The sequence below is a fragment of the Oryctolagus cuniculus genome, chromosome 6 (genome assembly GCF_051225735.1).
Source record: "Oryctolagus cuniculus isolate XC-2025 breed Fujian yellow rabbit chromosome 6, ASM5122573v1, whole genome shotgun sequence".
NCBI lineage: Eukaryota > Metazoa > Chordata > Mammalia > Lagomorpha > Leporidae > Oryctolagus > Oryctolagus cuniculus.
Window position 1 is genome coordinate 32,713,874 of NC_142872.1, and position 15,148 is coordinate 32,729,021.

The 15,148-nt window shown below is 40.6% G+C and overlaps 1 long non-coding RNA gene across 8 annotated transcripts in view; it reads right to left on the bottom strand.

Annotated features, from left to right (window-relative positions):
- Positions 1-15,148, bottom strand: part of LOC108176570 (uncharacterized) — a 101,135-nt gene that overhangs the window by 5,937 nt on the left and 80,050 nt on the right. For 2 of the 8 annotated variants that reach the window (XR_016236274.1, XR_016236267.1), the window contains exon 5: positions 9,997-11,966. The exons of 4 other annotated variants lie outside the window; for them this stretch is intronic. This is a non-coding gene — a long non-coding RNA (uncharacterized LOC108176570). Of the gene's footprint in view, positions 1-4,145; positions 4,586-9,996; positions 11,967-15,148 lie in introns of those variants that run through there. 2 more of the 8 variants (XR_016236278.1, XR_016236268.1) reach the window with 2 other exon arrangements.

The following is a 15,148-nucleotide window of genomic DNA, read 5'->3' on the forward strand; positions in this document are numbered from 1 at the left end:
TGGAAGGATTCAGGGCGGTGGTCCTCACTGAGGGCTGAGACTAGGCCTGGTGCACAGTACCCACCCAGTACCTGTGATTTGAACAGATGACAAGGAAACAGAGGAGCAAGGACAGAGCAAGAGCAGCTGTGTGACTTGATGAGATAGACCCCAGATCTAGAGGAAATTGGTGCATCAATGGGAAGTTAACGATTTTAACATCTTTCTGATCTTTCTTGGTTCTTCATTTACCCTTCCCCAGTCTTGTTAAATCCATTTAGGCTTGTTAACATTGACCTTTTCATGATAATAATAATTCTTCAATTATTGGGTTCTTATGTTCCAAGCACTGGGTGTGCTAAATCCACGCAGCAATTCTCTAAGGTAGATGTTATCTACTTCCCACTAGGAGACAAGGATACTGAAGCAGTAACACTGAGCGTCTTGTTCTCTCAGTTAGAGGGTGGCCCAGAATCTGATTTGAGCTGGATTCTTCTGCCGAGTCTAACCCTTTGATGCTGTAGCCGCTCACCACCAACACCACTACCCTCACCATCCTCCTCCTCATCATACCTCAACTTTACTGAGATAGCACTGGTGAATTTCCAGTATTGTTTTAAGTAAAGAGCTTTGCACATATAAACATGCTAGTTTATAGTCTTATAGAGAGAATGTCTTTACTATGCCCATTATATACTTAAAGACATGACACTGTGAGCAGTCAAACCTCCGTTCAGATCTTGGCAGACTGGATCCAGAGCCTTTCAACTCAACACCTTGCCAGTGGATCTCCCCACAATGGCTTCACCTGCTACCCTTTCCAAAAACAGGTCCTTTGTTTTCTGCTTCACCACTATCTTTTCAAGGAAGAACTGTTCTTCTCATTTAAAGGAAGAAGAACTTGTGGCTCAGGGCTGTGACATGCACAAGATCACCCAGATGATCAGTATGGAAGCTGGGGGAAGCCAGGTCGCCTGATTTCAAGCCCAGCTCTATCCCTATCATACCACAGCTGCCACCAACTGCCCTGCCCACTCCCTCCCTGTCACAGATATCCCATGTGGCCCTTTCAGGACACAGTTTTATCCATTTTCTCCAGCTATTCAAAGTATCTCATCTATAACCTCATTCTAACCCCATACCCTGCAAGCCTTTAGTTAGAAATTCACTGGAACCACAAATTTCTGTGTAGGTGTTCAAGGTCAGTCTGGCACAGAAACAGAATCTAGCCTGATTTAGGCTTAAGAAGCAACACTTCTAAGGCATTTCCTCAAGCAAGGGCCAGGCCAGCAGGACAGAGATCCTGAAGCTTATCCATGGGCTCTGTCACCAGAAACCTGGTTGGCCATAAAGGAATACTCTGCTCTCCCCTCCTTTGGAAGGGGCAGGAAACTCGGGAGGAAACTCCTCTTCATTTCAAGGAGGAAATGACAGCCAGGCAGAGCCTCAAGCGTCATGAGAAAGAAGGGATTTCCCTCTCTCCTCCCTGCTCCACAGCTCTGTTTCGAGAGGAGCACAGATCTGCTCAACTGGCCGGAGACATTATCTCAGGCTGGGCGTAATACAGCCATTCAAGGACCAATGACTCCTTAACACAGAAAGAATACTTAGATACCAAGAAAGGTCTGAGTGTCCAAATCCTAAATCTCCATATGAACACTACTCATGGGAAAATCAACAAAAGAAAGGAAAATAGCAAAAATAAATAATTCATCTGGTCACTAATATTGCTATTTTTTTCTTAGAGATTAAATTTAGAATATTTATATACTCTTATCTGGGTGATTATCTGGCAAATACTCTAACTAGAGAAGTTATTTGGGAAAAGAAACTAAATATTGCCTTTTTTATATATCTTATAGCATCTGGCAACTAGAAATATTCAGGAAAATATTTGATATTTATTAACAGATTCATTTGAATTATTGATTCAGTATTGTCACATGATAGCATTGATCCAAACTTGCGTAGTTAGACCTCTGCTTTCATTTTCATTTTGCCAACTGTAAAATATTTACTAAGTGCCTAATGTTTTCCAGATGCTAGGATATTCATTCAAAATATACATGGTTGATATCCTTTGTGAGAATACTGCCCAGAAATGGTTATGAATGAGCTGATTTGTACAAGGGGAAGCCAGGATGCTATAGAATGCAGCCACATTCAAGTTTGGAGCTTTCAGAGAATCTTTTCTGAACAAAGGGGTTTAATCTGAGAGCCCGGTGGTAATTAAGGAGTCAGAGAGCAGGCAAGTGAAGTCCAGGAACGTGGGAAGGTTTAGATGGCAGAGAAGGAATGCTGCTTCAGAAGAAAAGAAAGCAAGTAAGACCAAAGTAAAAAAGAGATCAGAAATGCAAGTACAGGTACCTCCTAAGCCATAGTAAATATTTCAGGATTTTTCCTAAGGAAATTTAACCCACAGCTTCTGCTGCCCTGGTGTCAGGCAGATAAGCAAGAGGAGGTAGCAGGAGTCTACTGTGCCAAATACAAGTCAAAGCCGTGGCAGGTGACACTCCCCAGCACATAGGAACTGCTCAGTTGGACAACATATATGCACAAATGGGAGCAAACACCAAGCCATTTTTGCTATATTCTTTCCAGATATTCCACACTCTTTAGAGTGTGGAAATAAAAATAATAAAGGCCCAGTGAATGTACAAGATCAGACAGAGACAGGTAGGTAGGAGGAATTAAATGATTAGTTAGTGTGTGAATGCGAGTGCCTTCTAAGTGACCATGAATATTCAGGTGAATGTGTCTGGCTGGAAGATTACTGAAACAGCAGGCACACAGTGGACAAAATGTACTCAAGTAAATCTCTAATTAACAGACAACATGGTATTGACTGATGCCCTGTTAGGTACGAAACCTGGGTGTACAGATGGCAGCCAACATCCAGGTGAAAGATTAAATATTCAGTAACCATCTGGATAGGGCTTGCATCACACCAGACGTCTGGATCATTGGAAACATCTGGAAGATTGACCTGACCTGCTTTTTCCATGAAAATCTACAGTGACATAAATTCGTTCATAGGGATGTAAAGGGGTTGCAATTACCCACTGGCCATGGGAGAAGCCCAGAGGAAAATAAAGCATGTTCCGAGGGTTCAGATAGATTTCAATACCAAGGCTTGGGCCATACATGCCCGAGGATCTCATTTTTTCTTTTTTTAAATCAGAAGACTTGCCCTTGGAGCATTAGGCTAAAATGCTAAAGTCTCGTTGCATCAGCTGTCTCTCTAAAATACGTTTAAATTTGTATCTCATTAAACATGGTCAGCAAAGCCATCATTTCACATTCTGGAAAATGTCAGGGAGTCCCCAGATTCTCCCTCTCGGGGCCAAAGTATCAAAGACAGACCAGCTGTCTGAGCTGACGTCGGGGACTTCCCATTGTACCCACTGGAGCTGGCTTTGCCTGGTTGCTTCCTCTTGGATGCCATCGACATAGTGCTTTGCTATCTATTCTCCTCCAGTTTGAAAATAGAATTAGAACTAGAATGGGTGATCATTAAGGCCTAATCAAGAATCTTCCTAGACACACTGAACACAACTTAGAGGAGAGCTGTGAAGAAGATAGACAAACACATTGAGAGAGTCTCACAATAAAAACTTCCTCTCTCTAAGCACCTGACTGTCCTCAGTCTGTTACATAGAAAGATTTGTTTTAAAGTATGATGCCCTCATCAACATATTTGGGATGCACTTGGTATTGTATTGGCTTTAGATTTGGAGTTCGTTCTGGCCCACCACTTCCCAGCAGTTGTAGCCTTTTAAGCCTAAAGTTCCTTATCTGTAAAATGGAGCTAACAGGATTTTTGAAGAGCAAATACAATAATGAGCCAATGAAAGCTATACTATTTAGTCCTTCCAAATTTTAATCAGAAGGAAACCTATGTTGAATCGACTGAAATGAAAAATCTAATCTATAAGTTATTATATGTAAAACTTAAAAATTTTATTCTGATTTATAAATTTTAATACTTTATTTTTCATGTTAATGTGATATTAATACAAAGAACACAGATTCAGTGTAGTTCATAGATACAATTCCAATATGGTCTCCTCTTACTCCTGCTATCCCTCTCTCCCACATAACCACACTCCTTTTCTCTTTCTTTCTCCTTTTTTTTCTCTTCTCTTTCTCTCTTACTTTTTAAATTTTTGAGATAACACACTTTTAATCCACATTATAGTCAAAGGGTTAACACTCCACTAAACAGAGTTCAACAAATAAAAAGCCCCTAGTTTAGGGGAAATATAGACAGGAGGTATAATCCATAATCAAATGAAAAGATGACCACTTTAGTCACATACAGTATATTTTAAAATAACTACAGATCACTGAAACTATAGTACTATATTATCCTTAACCACTGCTTTGACAAAGATAGAAAACAGAGTTTGACAAAACCATATTTGCAGCCTTACTTATACACACAGGAATTTCATTTTTTAGAAATTTTTTTCCTTTTTAATTTTAGCTCCCACATGTAAGGGAAAACATGCAGTATTTGTCTTTCTGTGTCCAGCTTACTTCACTCAATATGATTTCCTCCAGTTGGTCCATTCGGATTCAAATGTTAGAATTTTCTTTCTTAAATCTGAAAAATATTGCATCATGTTTATCTATCACATTTTCTTTATCCATACATATGCTGATGGACACCTTGGCCGATTCCATATTTTGGCTATTGTGAACAGTACTGCTATAAACACGGAGGTTCAGGTACCCCTTTGATACAACCTGTTTATGTCTTTTGTTTATAAAATGAGTAACAGGATGGCTGAATCACATGGCAAGTCTATTTCTAGTTTTTAAGATATCTCCATACTGTTTTCTACAGCAACTGCACTAATTTACATTCCCAACAATAGTTCATAAGAGTTCCCCTTTTTCCACATCTTCACAGTATTTGTCACTCTTTGTGTTTTGAGTTTTAGCCATTCTAACAATGGTGAGTTGGTATCTCATTGTTGTTTTGGTTTGTATGTCCCTGATGGCTAGTGATGCTGAGCATTTTTTCATATATTTGTTAGACATTTGTATTTCTTCTTTTGGGAACTGTCGATTGAGGTCCTTATTCCATTTCTTTTTTTTTTAGATAAATTTTATTTATTTGAAATACAGAGTTACAGAGAGAGGTAGAGCCAGAGAGAGAAAGGTCTTCCATCCACTGGTTCACTCCCCAAATGACCGCAATGGCCAGAGCTGAGCCAATCTGAAGCTAAGAGCTTCTTCCGGGTCTCCACACAGTTGCAGGGTCCCAAAGACTTGGGCCATCTTCTTTTTCTCAGGCCATAGCAGAGAGCTGGATCATAACTGGAGCAGCCGGGGCTCAAACCAGCACCCATATGGGATGCCAGCACTGCAGGCCATGGCTTTAACCCACTGCACAACAGTGCCAGCCCCCTTTATCCATTTCTTAACTGGATTCGTTGCTTTTCGCTGTTGAGTACATGGATTTTTTTTTAAATTCATATATAGAAGGGCACTTAAGTTAATATACAATTTCTGTAGTCTATATAATTTTACTTGAAATTTTTTGTGGTTGGTTTTCTCTTTTGGTCTTCTTTCCTATGGTAGTGATCTAGAGTTGAAATATTGCTTTTACCTTTAAGAAGATTCTTCAATGAGATAATCAAATATTCACCAAATAATTTGATAAGGTTTATTTAATCAAGATAAGGTTTAAAAAATTGTTCATGTTGCTGTACTATCTTTTTTTCCTGATTACAGAAGTAATATAGAATAATTGTAACAAATTAGGAAAAACATACAGGTATAAACAATATACTTATGTATAATCACTCTAATGAGGAGAAATACAGTAACATTAGGCTGTTTCCTTTGTCTCTTTATTCCAGTATGTGTACCATATGCCCATGTGATCAGTAATATTTGACATCAGAATTGCTTAATATTGTTTTATTTTTTTTTATTTTTTATTTTTTATTTATTTTTTTGACAGGCAGAGTGGACAGTGAGAGAGAGAGAGACAGAGAGAAAGGTCTTCCTTTGCCGTTGGTTCACCCTCCAATGGCCGCCGCGGCCGGCGCGCTGCGGCCGGCGCACCGCGCTGATCCGATGGCAGGAGCCAGGAGCCAGGTGCTTTTCCTGGTCTCCCATGGGGTGCAGGGCCCAAGCACCTGGGCCATCCTCCACTGCACTCCCTGGCCACAGCAGAGAGCTGGCCTGGAAGAGGGGCAACCGGGACAGAATCCGGAGCCCCGACCGGGACTAGAACCTGGTGTGCCGGCGCGGCTAGGCGGAGGATTAGCCTAGTGAGCCGCTGCGCCGGCCGCTTAGTATTGTTTTAATCCCAACTTTTGAGATTAAGAAAATTCCTGTATCCTTTATTATTTTAAGTGAACTTGAGTTTTAAATGCTGCCTAATATTTCACCCTATAGATGGACCTTAATGCATGTAACCATGGAAACTCACCTGGATTAAGAATTAGATAGCACTTTGGAATCCCAGTGCCCTATGCCATGGACTTCCAATTTGATAGTCAAAGAGAAAAAGTTGAGGATTTGTCACAAGGCTATTTGCAAAGTGATAATAAACTAGATCACAGAGATTCCTACAAGACTCTAGATATGAAGGATGCATTTGAGTCGGCCCTATCCCTGCTGAGTGATGGAAATAGTGAGTCTCTCTCCTATCTTGAACTTTTAAAAACAAGTGCAAACTTGTAGCTTGTCTTTTCAAAGAGAAAACTGTGACACTTGGGTTCTCTTTTATATACGGAAGCTCCAAGACAAACTGAAGGTAGAAAGGAGAGCACCTGGCAAGGTCAAGTCTTTCTCACCAACTGATGCTAAACACGGAGCCAGAGGGACAGAGCCATGGAAGGCAACTTGAGTTCTCACCATGGACAGATTCAGCTCGATTCTTTTATCTGTAGCTGTTGGGGAAGAAGGAGCTCAAATCTTAAGAAATCAAAAGTAAACACTGACACTGGCTTTCAACCAACAGATATGATTTCTAAGACCTTACAAATTGTAGGAACAGAGCCCTCACAAAGCCCTCCAAGCCCTCCTCCCGACTGGTTCTTTGCTGTGAGTCTCATCCAGGTTCTGTCATTCCAGGCTCACCCATTATCTTTCTCCAGTGTCCAGTGTGTCCCCAAACAGCTAGGCACGGCAAGACAAGAGGGGAAAGAAAGCAGGCTGTGTTCTTAGCTTCCATTTTTACTTTTCAGCACATCTTTGGATGTTCTGAAGTTTGGGGTAGCAGAAACACTTGGGTGCCATTATTACATAATTTAAGATCCTAACTCCTTTTCCTAAGTATGTAAACTTAATGGATCATAGTGAATCTCCAAGTGGATGTTGGATTGATTCTTCTTCCCAAGTGGTTCCTTGTCATGATTGTTTCTTCAGGGTCCTGGGCTTCCCAGGACATAGAAACAAATGACTTAGATAGAAGGAGGATGTCCTTCACTCCAAATCTCCTCACTCTACACACCCATTTATTAATAAATAGGTAGTTATTGGCTGTACACATTCACATTAATTTATCTACACCTTGTGTCACTGACTTGTTTGACCAATGGCATGTACACAGAAGTGACAGTGTGCCAGTTTTGAGCTTGGACTTTAAAAGTCACTGTATATTTCTACTTGCCATCTGGGTTCCTATCTTTCCCAATGAGAAATGTGCTAGTTAGTCTGCTGTGCAAGAAGGATGAGATGAAGCAGAAGACCAAACTTGGAGCCATCCTCCACTAAGCTTTGTCCAGATGACAGCTGGGTATATAAGGGAAATCAATACACATTGTGATTTGTCACTAGAATGTTTTGATTATTTGATAGATACTGATACATATATGCATGCATTCATTCTTCATTCAACAGCAATATGTAGAGTTTCTTTGATATGTGAGTGGTTGTGCAAAGTAGGAACTATGGTACAACAACAAAAAGACATGGTTCCTGTCCTAGATAGACCATAGTTTATAGTAAGGCTATGAATTGGTCAGTGAGGACTGCTCTAAAAAATATACCAGTGACTGGTTAGTCTAAACATCAAATATGTGTTTCTCACAGTTTTGGTGATTGGAAAGTCCAAGATCAAGGCACTAGTCCATCTAATATTTGGTGAAGGCCCACTTCCTGGCTTGTAGATGGACATCTTATCCTTGTTTGCTCACAGGGTAGAGAAAGGAAGACACAAGCTCTTTTGTGTTTCTTCATAGAAGAGCACTCATTCCATTCACAAATTCACCTGCATAACCTAATTGTCTCCCTAAGGCCTCAACTTCTAATACCATCATATTGGAGATCCAACTTCAACTACAAATCTTAGGGGGACACATTCAGTCCACGATATGCAGATAAGAAGCAGATACGGGCCTCAGTGATGTGAGTACGGCATTCACAGAATGTCAGGCCAGAATGTCCTCATCCACCAAAAAGACGATGAAGGACAGGTACTTGTTTGGGTCATGGCGCACTTTATTCGTTGAATAAAATTTGAATAAAAAATAATGACTTAGCTAACACCAGGAGAGTAAACAATGAAGCAAAATAGTATATATATATGGATGGAATGATACAGAAGGCAGAGGAACTGGGGAGCCATGCTCCAGTCAGAAGATACAGAGAGGCAAAGGCCAAGATAACAGATATAATTGAATACACATTCATCTCTTGGGTACCAATTTGAGATTCTTGCACTTAAAACTATGGCACTCAGAAGTCAGTGTGCCAAAGAAGTACCTGAGATATGTATTTAAAATGTAAACTCCCAGTCTTTGCACAAAAGAGATCCCAAATTAGTAAGGCTTATGGAAATCTGGGAATCTGAATTCTAGTAAGATTCATAGGTGTGTCTTAGAGAGCAGCACTCCAGAAGCAGAATTAATTGACCATATTAAAACAGACATTTCTTCTAATGCGTTGAAAGTGAAACAAAATACAATATTTAATGCCTGATTACTTTAGTTTGATTCCTTTTTGGTAGTTTTTTTTTAGGGGACAGGTGGGGAGGGGTTGAGGGGGGAATTGGAGGAGGAGGTATACAAGATTGTTTTAACAAAAGGATACTAAGAAGCCAGAGTTGAGGCACAGTGGGTTAAGCCACTATCTGCAATGCCAGCATCCCATATGGGGGCTGGTTCAAGTCCCAGCTGCTCCACTTCTGATCTAGTTCCCAGCTAATGGCCTGGAAAAGCAGTGGAAGATGGCCCAAGCGCTTGGGCCGCTGTACCCAGTTGGGAGATTTGAAATAAACTCTGGCTCCTGGCTTTGTCCTGACCCAGCCCCGGCCATTATGGCCATTTGGAGTGTGAACCAGTGGACTTGCACTCACTTGCTCGCTCGCTCTCTTCCTCCCTCCCTCCCTTCATCTCTCTGTAACTCTGCTTTTCAAATAAATTAAATAAATCTTAAAAAAGAAGAAAAGGAGACTAAGACTTTGATTTAGGGCAAAATTTCTAAGATTTTTTTTCTGGGGCTTCCATGTTCTGCAAATATATAATATAATCCTCTAAGCTCTAGCCTACTGGCTACTTTCCAGTTCCTCTGCTATGCTGAATGTCTATTTACCTGTCTGCTGCTCTTATCATATTATGAACAATTCCAAAGAAAGCACAAAAAGTAAAATCAATTTTATATCACACAGCATCTGGCATATAAAATGTACATTTAAAAATATTAATTCAGTCACAGATTGAAATGTTTATTAGCAATGGCAAGTGTGTTTTGATAAGTGAAGCATGACCAGACTGAACTGTTTATTTTTGGAACTGGAGTATAATTAAGAATTTTGATGGTGTTCAGTTTTAATATTGTACCATTTGGCCATATTCATACAGCCTAGCTAAAATCATTTCCTTTATCTTTGGTTATTTTTAAAAAGAAATACATTTTAGCAAAATATTTATTCTGTTATATGTTAATAGAAATAAAATTTTAAATCTTCTCAGATATGAAATAAAAGCTAAAATTTGCTAAACACTCTGTGTTAGCTATTTGCCAATAACTTGACATATACTATGTAGAATATTCCCAAGAGAACTTTGACATTTAATTATTAATACACCCAATTTGAACTTCTGGTTTCAGTTCCAACATGGAAAGAGCCTGTAAGTCATCACTCTTGTCCTTACAATAACAAAAATTCTGGTCAATATAAAATTCACTGACTTTTCTTAGAAGAGTCAGAAAACTGAGCTTGAAAGACGGTCATCCTGAGGTCAAGACAGACAAGCATCTATGATTACAGAGTCACAGTCAAGTTCTGCTTAGATGGAGCAACCACACACATAAATTGGTCGGAATTTTAATGGCAATTCTCAAGAGTTGATGTAGACTAACTGTCTACTAGCATGACAGTGACATACTCACTGGGAGATGCAACAGCCTTAGAGGGTTCCCCAAACTTCCATGAGCTTTACTTTCAGGAACCCCATGGAGTCCAAGAAAAATCCTCTCCTGGTAATCCTGGTGAAATATTCTAAGTCCTTTTTCTATAACAAAGGTTTGCTTTCCAAGAGAAAAGATCCTACCAGCCTTAGAGAATGGCATTTTTCCCAATCCAAGCCCTCTAAGCTTTCTGTCTCACCCAAAGGGTGCAGGGAGGGAGTAATTACAGTTGACAGAGTCCCAGGCTGCCCAGGGCAAGGTATTGGGGTAAGGGGGTAAAAGCTACTCCTGTGGAGCAACCTTTGTAAGGGTCACAGCCCAGAGACATAGACCTTCTATAGACTGTAATTTAAGTAGAAGGATACACAATGTTCTTCCTCCTCTGTACCTTTCCACCACAGTAACAGGGCTCTGGTCTAACAGCAGTGGCTTACAGCTGTGAAGCAACTGCATGATGCAGACTCCCTTTGAGGAGGAACACTTAGGGAGGCCCAAAGGCAAGAGGAGAGACAACAAGGACATTAGAGGAATTTGAAGCCTCTGACACCTTTAGCCACAGTGAGGATTAAACACAGTTCAATTCCTGGACAGACAGACAAAATCCTCATGTAAGGTCTCTAGTACTCAGTACAACATGTTTCACTTTCAACAAAAAAAATTTACAAGGCATGTCAAAAGCCAAGAAAAAATGTAGTGAGCAGAGAGACAAAGCAATAATTAGTGTCCATCTCAAGTCTGACACAGATGTTAGAATTGTTAGGCATGATATTTAAAAACCTGTGATCAACATGTTAAGGGCATCAATGGAAAAAAAACTGGCAACACATAAGAACAGAGAAGTGACATAAATAGAGATGAAAACTCTAAGGAAGAATTAAAAGGAAACACTAGAAATCAAAAATACTCTAACAGAAATGAAGAATGCCTTTGATGGACTCATTACTAGAGTGGATTTGCAAGGAATCAGTGAATTTTAAGACAGGTCAATAGAAACTTCCCAAATAAAAACAAAGAGAAATAAGAAGGGAGGGGAAAGATATAAAGATCAGAAAACCCAAGAACTACAGGAGAGTTTCAAAAGATGAAACATACATATCATTGAAATATATATAAAAAGAGAGAGAAGTGAAAATGGAGTACAAGAAATATTTGAAGTAACGATAGCTGAGAAGTTTCAAAATTAATGGCAGATGTCAAAACACAGATACACAGAGCTCAGAGAGCACCAAGCAGGACAAATACAAAACCAAACACAAAAAACACTTAGGTATATACTTTTGAAAAACAACTACAAATAAAAAACCTTGGAGGAAACTGGGTAGAGAGAGAACATACTTTACCTCTACAAAAACAAGGATAAGAATTACAGCAGACTTCTCATTAGAAACCATGTAAGCAAGAAAACAGATGAGTGAAATATTTAAACTGTTGGGGAAAAAAAAACAACTTAGACTTCTATATTCAGCAAAGTTATCTTTTAAAAGTGCACGTATTGGGGGTTAGCACGTGGTAAGCAGGTTAAGTTGTTAAGATGCCTGCAATGCTGGCATTCCATCTGGGGGCCGGTTCCTGTGTAGACTGATCCACTTCTGATCCAGCTCCCTGCTAATGGCCTGAGAAAAACAGTAGAAGATGGTTAGAGTGTTTGGCCCCTTTCACCATGTGGGAGACCTGGATAAATCTCCTGGCTTCAGCCTGGCCCAGTTCCGGCCACTGTGATCACCTGGGGAGTAAACCAGGGGATGTTAAGCCCCTCCCTATCCCTCTCCCTCTGTGTACTTTGACTTTCAAATAAACACATCAAGGTTTTAACTTCTGTTAAATTTTGTTATGAAGCTGAAACTGCTGTAAGAAATAAAATCTATTAATCTAAGTTAAAGAGAAATAACTCAAATTTGAACATGAAGAAATTAGGCTGAGAGGGGTCTCTAATTTATCTGAGGGCACAAAGATAGCAGGAAAGAGAAACAACTCCAATTAAGCCTGACACTTAATAGAATTGCCAGTGTGATCCTCACAGAATTTCTCATTCTCACTACAGGGTTTTGTTAAAGAAGCATCAGAGATTTCTTAAATTTAAGCTGTAACGACAAAGAAGGAAATGAAAAACACTACATTCCTGGTGATTCAAGCTAGAGAAACCTTTTAGCAAAATATTCCAAAAATTGAAGAGTGGTAAATTTAGAGTTGCCTGATATTGGTATTGTCTTTATTAATATGTGGTAACATAGACAACTGCAAGAAAAACCTGCCAACTCTAGCTAAAACAATTACTAGTAATGGCCAATGGACTAAACTAGCAAATAGGATGACACCATGTAGCTGTCAGTCTTGATACATAGGACAGCCTCCTAACTGCCATTCGAGAGAGGAAATGCATTAAAATCTGCCTTCTTTGCTGCTAGTTTCTCACACTTCCAAACCAGACCCAGCTCCCAGGTGTCCCGGGCTCAGGTTGGCAGCCACGCTGGCACCAGTTGCCCGAAAACAGCCTCTGCATTTTGGATGCTCCACCGCCTGAAATGTTTGCTTCCTCCCCTCTCATCCTTCCTTCAATGTTCAGACCACAAGCCCCGCCTTCTCTGCAAACTTCCCGAGCCTCTCTCTCCTCCAGCCTTCCTCAGTGCCCTTTCCCTTGTTAAGCCAGTTGATACTGTACTTTCCTCTTCAAATGTCCACTTTCTTCACCAGTCTGAGAGCTCCTGGAGAGGAGGAGGTCTGCCTTGTTCCTCTGACCACTCCCGTACCCAACAGAGCTTTGCGCATAGAAGGTGGTCATTGGATGTTACTGTGAAGCGCAATGATCAGCAAAATGATTTATTTTGCACTTTGTTCTATGCCACGGTCTCTGCTACGAACACGTATCATCTCATGGAATATTTATAGCAGTCTTACAAGGAGAATATTATCATAACTGCTATTTGTAGATTGTAATAAATTGAAGTTTAGAGACAGAAGGTAATTGTCCATGGTCCTCCCACACTATAGCATTTAACCCTAAGTGGCTTGCTTCCAGAACTCAGTTCTGGTACGTTCTCCTGCCCTGTTATGAGTATTCTGCCAGTAAGGGCAAACATAACTTCTACAGTACAAAAATGGTTTTATCCTTATTTAGTATGGAATGAGCACTCCCAGAGCTCTGTTTTCCTAAGCCAGATGAGATTTCTCTGAAAGCGCCCTTGGAAGCGCTTAGAACATTGCCTTTAGGAGTGTAACTTTCCTTTGAGACACTGAAGGGCAAGCTCCTTCAGCAGCAGGTGAGCTAACAGGATGAGTAGGTGGCCCCTCTTTCAAGGAAGGCGAGCTGAATCAAATTGGATTTGGCAGTGGGGGGAGGATTATGCTCAGCTTCCTGGGAACAAACTGGGGAAAAGAAAATCCGATCTTTTAAACCATAAGGTGTAGAATCTTGGGCTCATCTACCTAAAATCAGCATCCAGGAGGTGACTGGTGGCTTGGTAAACAAGAGCTATTATAAACGCCAAAAGTGAGCCAACACTGGTACCTGTGGCAGCAGCCAGAATAGAAGATACACGTGGCCACCAGGTTCCTCTAGACAGGCTGCATGCCCCCTCAGCTTCACCCCTGGGTTCCTCTCCATCAGCTGCCTTTCACCTGCTAGCCCCTTTTCCCATGGACCTAGCTGGAGATGACTAACCCCACCCCTATGCAGCTCCCTGAGCTGAGGCGACTCTCCAATTGCCATAGGGATTAAAAAGAGCTCTCCTGTAACCATATTGAAATGGCTGAGCTCACAATCAACTTCTTGGTTGTGCCCATATAATTTTTGGCTTTTCTTTGAACTGGTTTTTCTTTGATTTTACTTAACAACAGAGATCTGTAAATTGGAACTCAATTTAGACACAGCCAGAGTTACCTCTGAGGATCAACTAGAGTAAGTTGATTAACTATTGGTGGATGCCATCAATATGCAAAATACTCTGCTTAATGCAATAGGAGCTCCACAGCTGGGGGTGAAGAGCTTAAAATAGAGTGGAGGACACGTACACACAGGATAGTAAAGCAGGAACGAAAGAGCAGAGCCAAGCCTGCAAGTCTTTAGGCTCTTCAAGAGGCTCCTTAAGCTACACTCTGGCATTGGCTTATGATCCATTTTTGGTCAGATTAGATTCAAGGGCTTCTGTCTTGACCTGCCTTGAACCATGATTTCTGCTGATGGATGATTCATATCTTATAGACATGGTCTTTGCCTCTGCATGTACGTTTAGGATTATATCAGAATCCAAGTGTTGTTCATCCACATTTCCAAGTTGGGTTATGGAAGAAACAAGACTGTAAACCATGTGCATCTTCTACTGACCACAGTTACTCATCTCACAAAAGCATTTGGTACCTTTCATCATTTTCAGTTCCCTTGGGAAGCTAAAAGCCTCCAGCACTCATCCAAATTTTGGGTCTGAAATGTAAATACAAAAGAACTATGCCAAAGAAGGCAATTTGCCCAGGAATGCATTTAGCTTTGAAGCTCTACCTCTCTGAATATCTATCAGGGATCCTAAGAAGGCATGTACCTTACTGCAATATGGAAATGAGGGAAAATGCACTATAGCATGTATCCTTTTATCTTTTTACTTCTGGGGCACTTGACTTCATGCAGGATAGGCTAATGGATATTTTCCAAGGAAGTTGGGTGGGACCTGGGTTGCTCTTGGAGTTATCAGCACCAGCTCCACAGAAAATGTCAAACTCAGGGTTTCTCATTTGGTCTATACCTCCTGCTAAGGCACATAACTGATTGCTAATCATGAAGCATTCGAAAGAAGGCTGATTCATT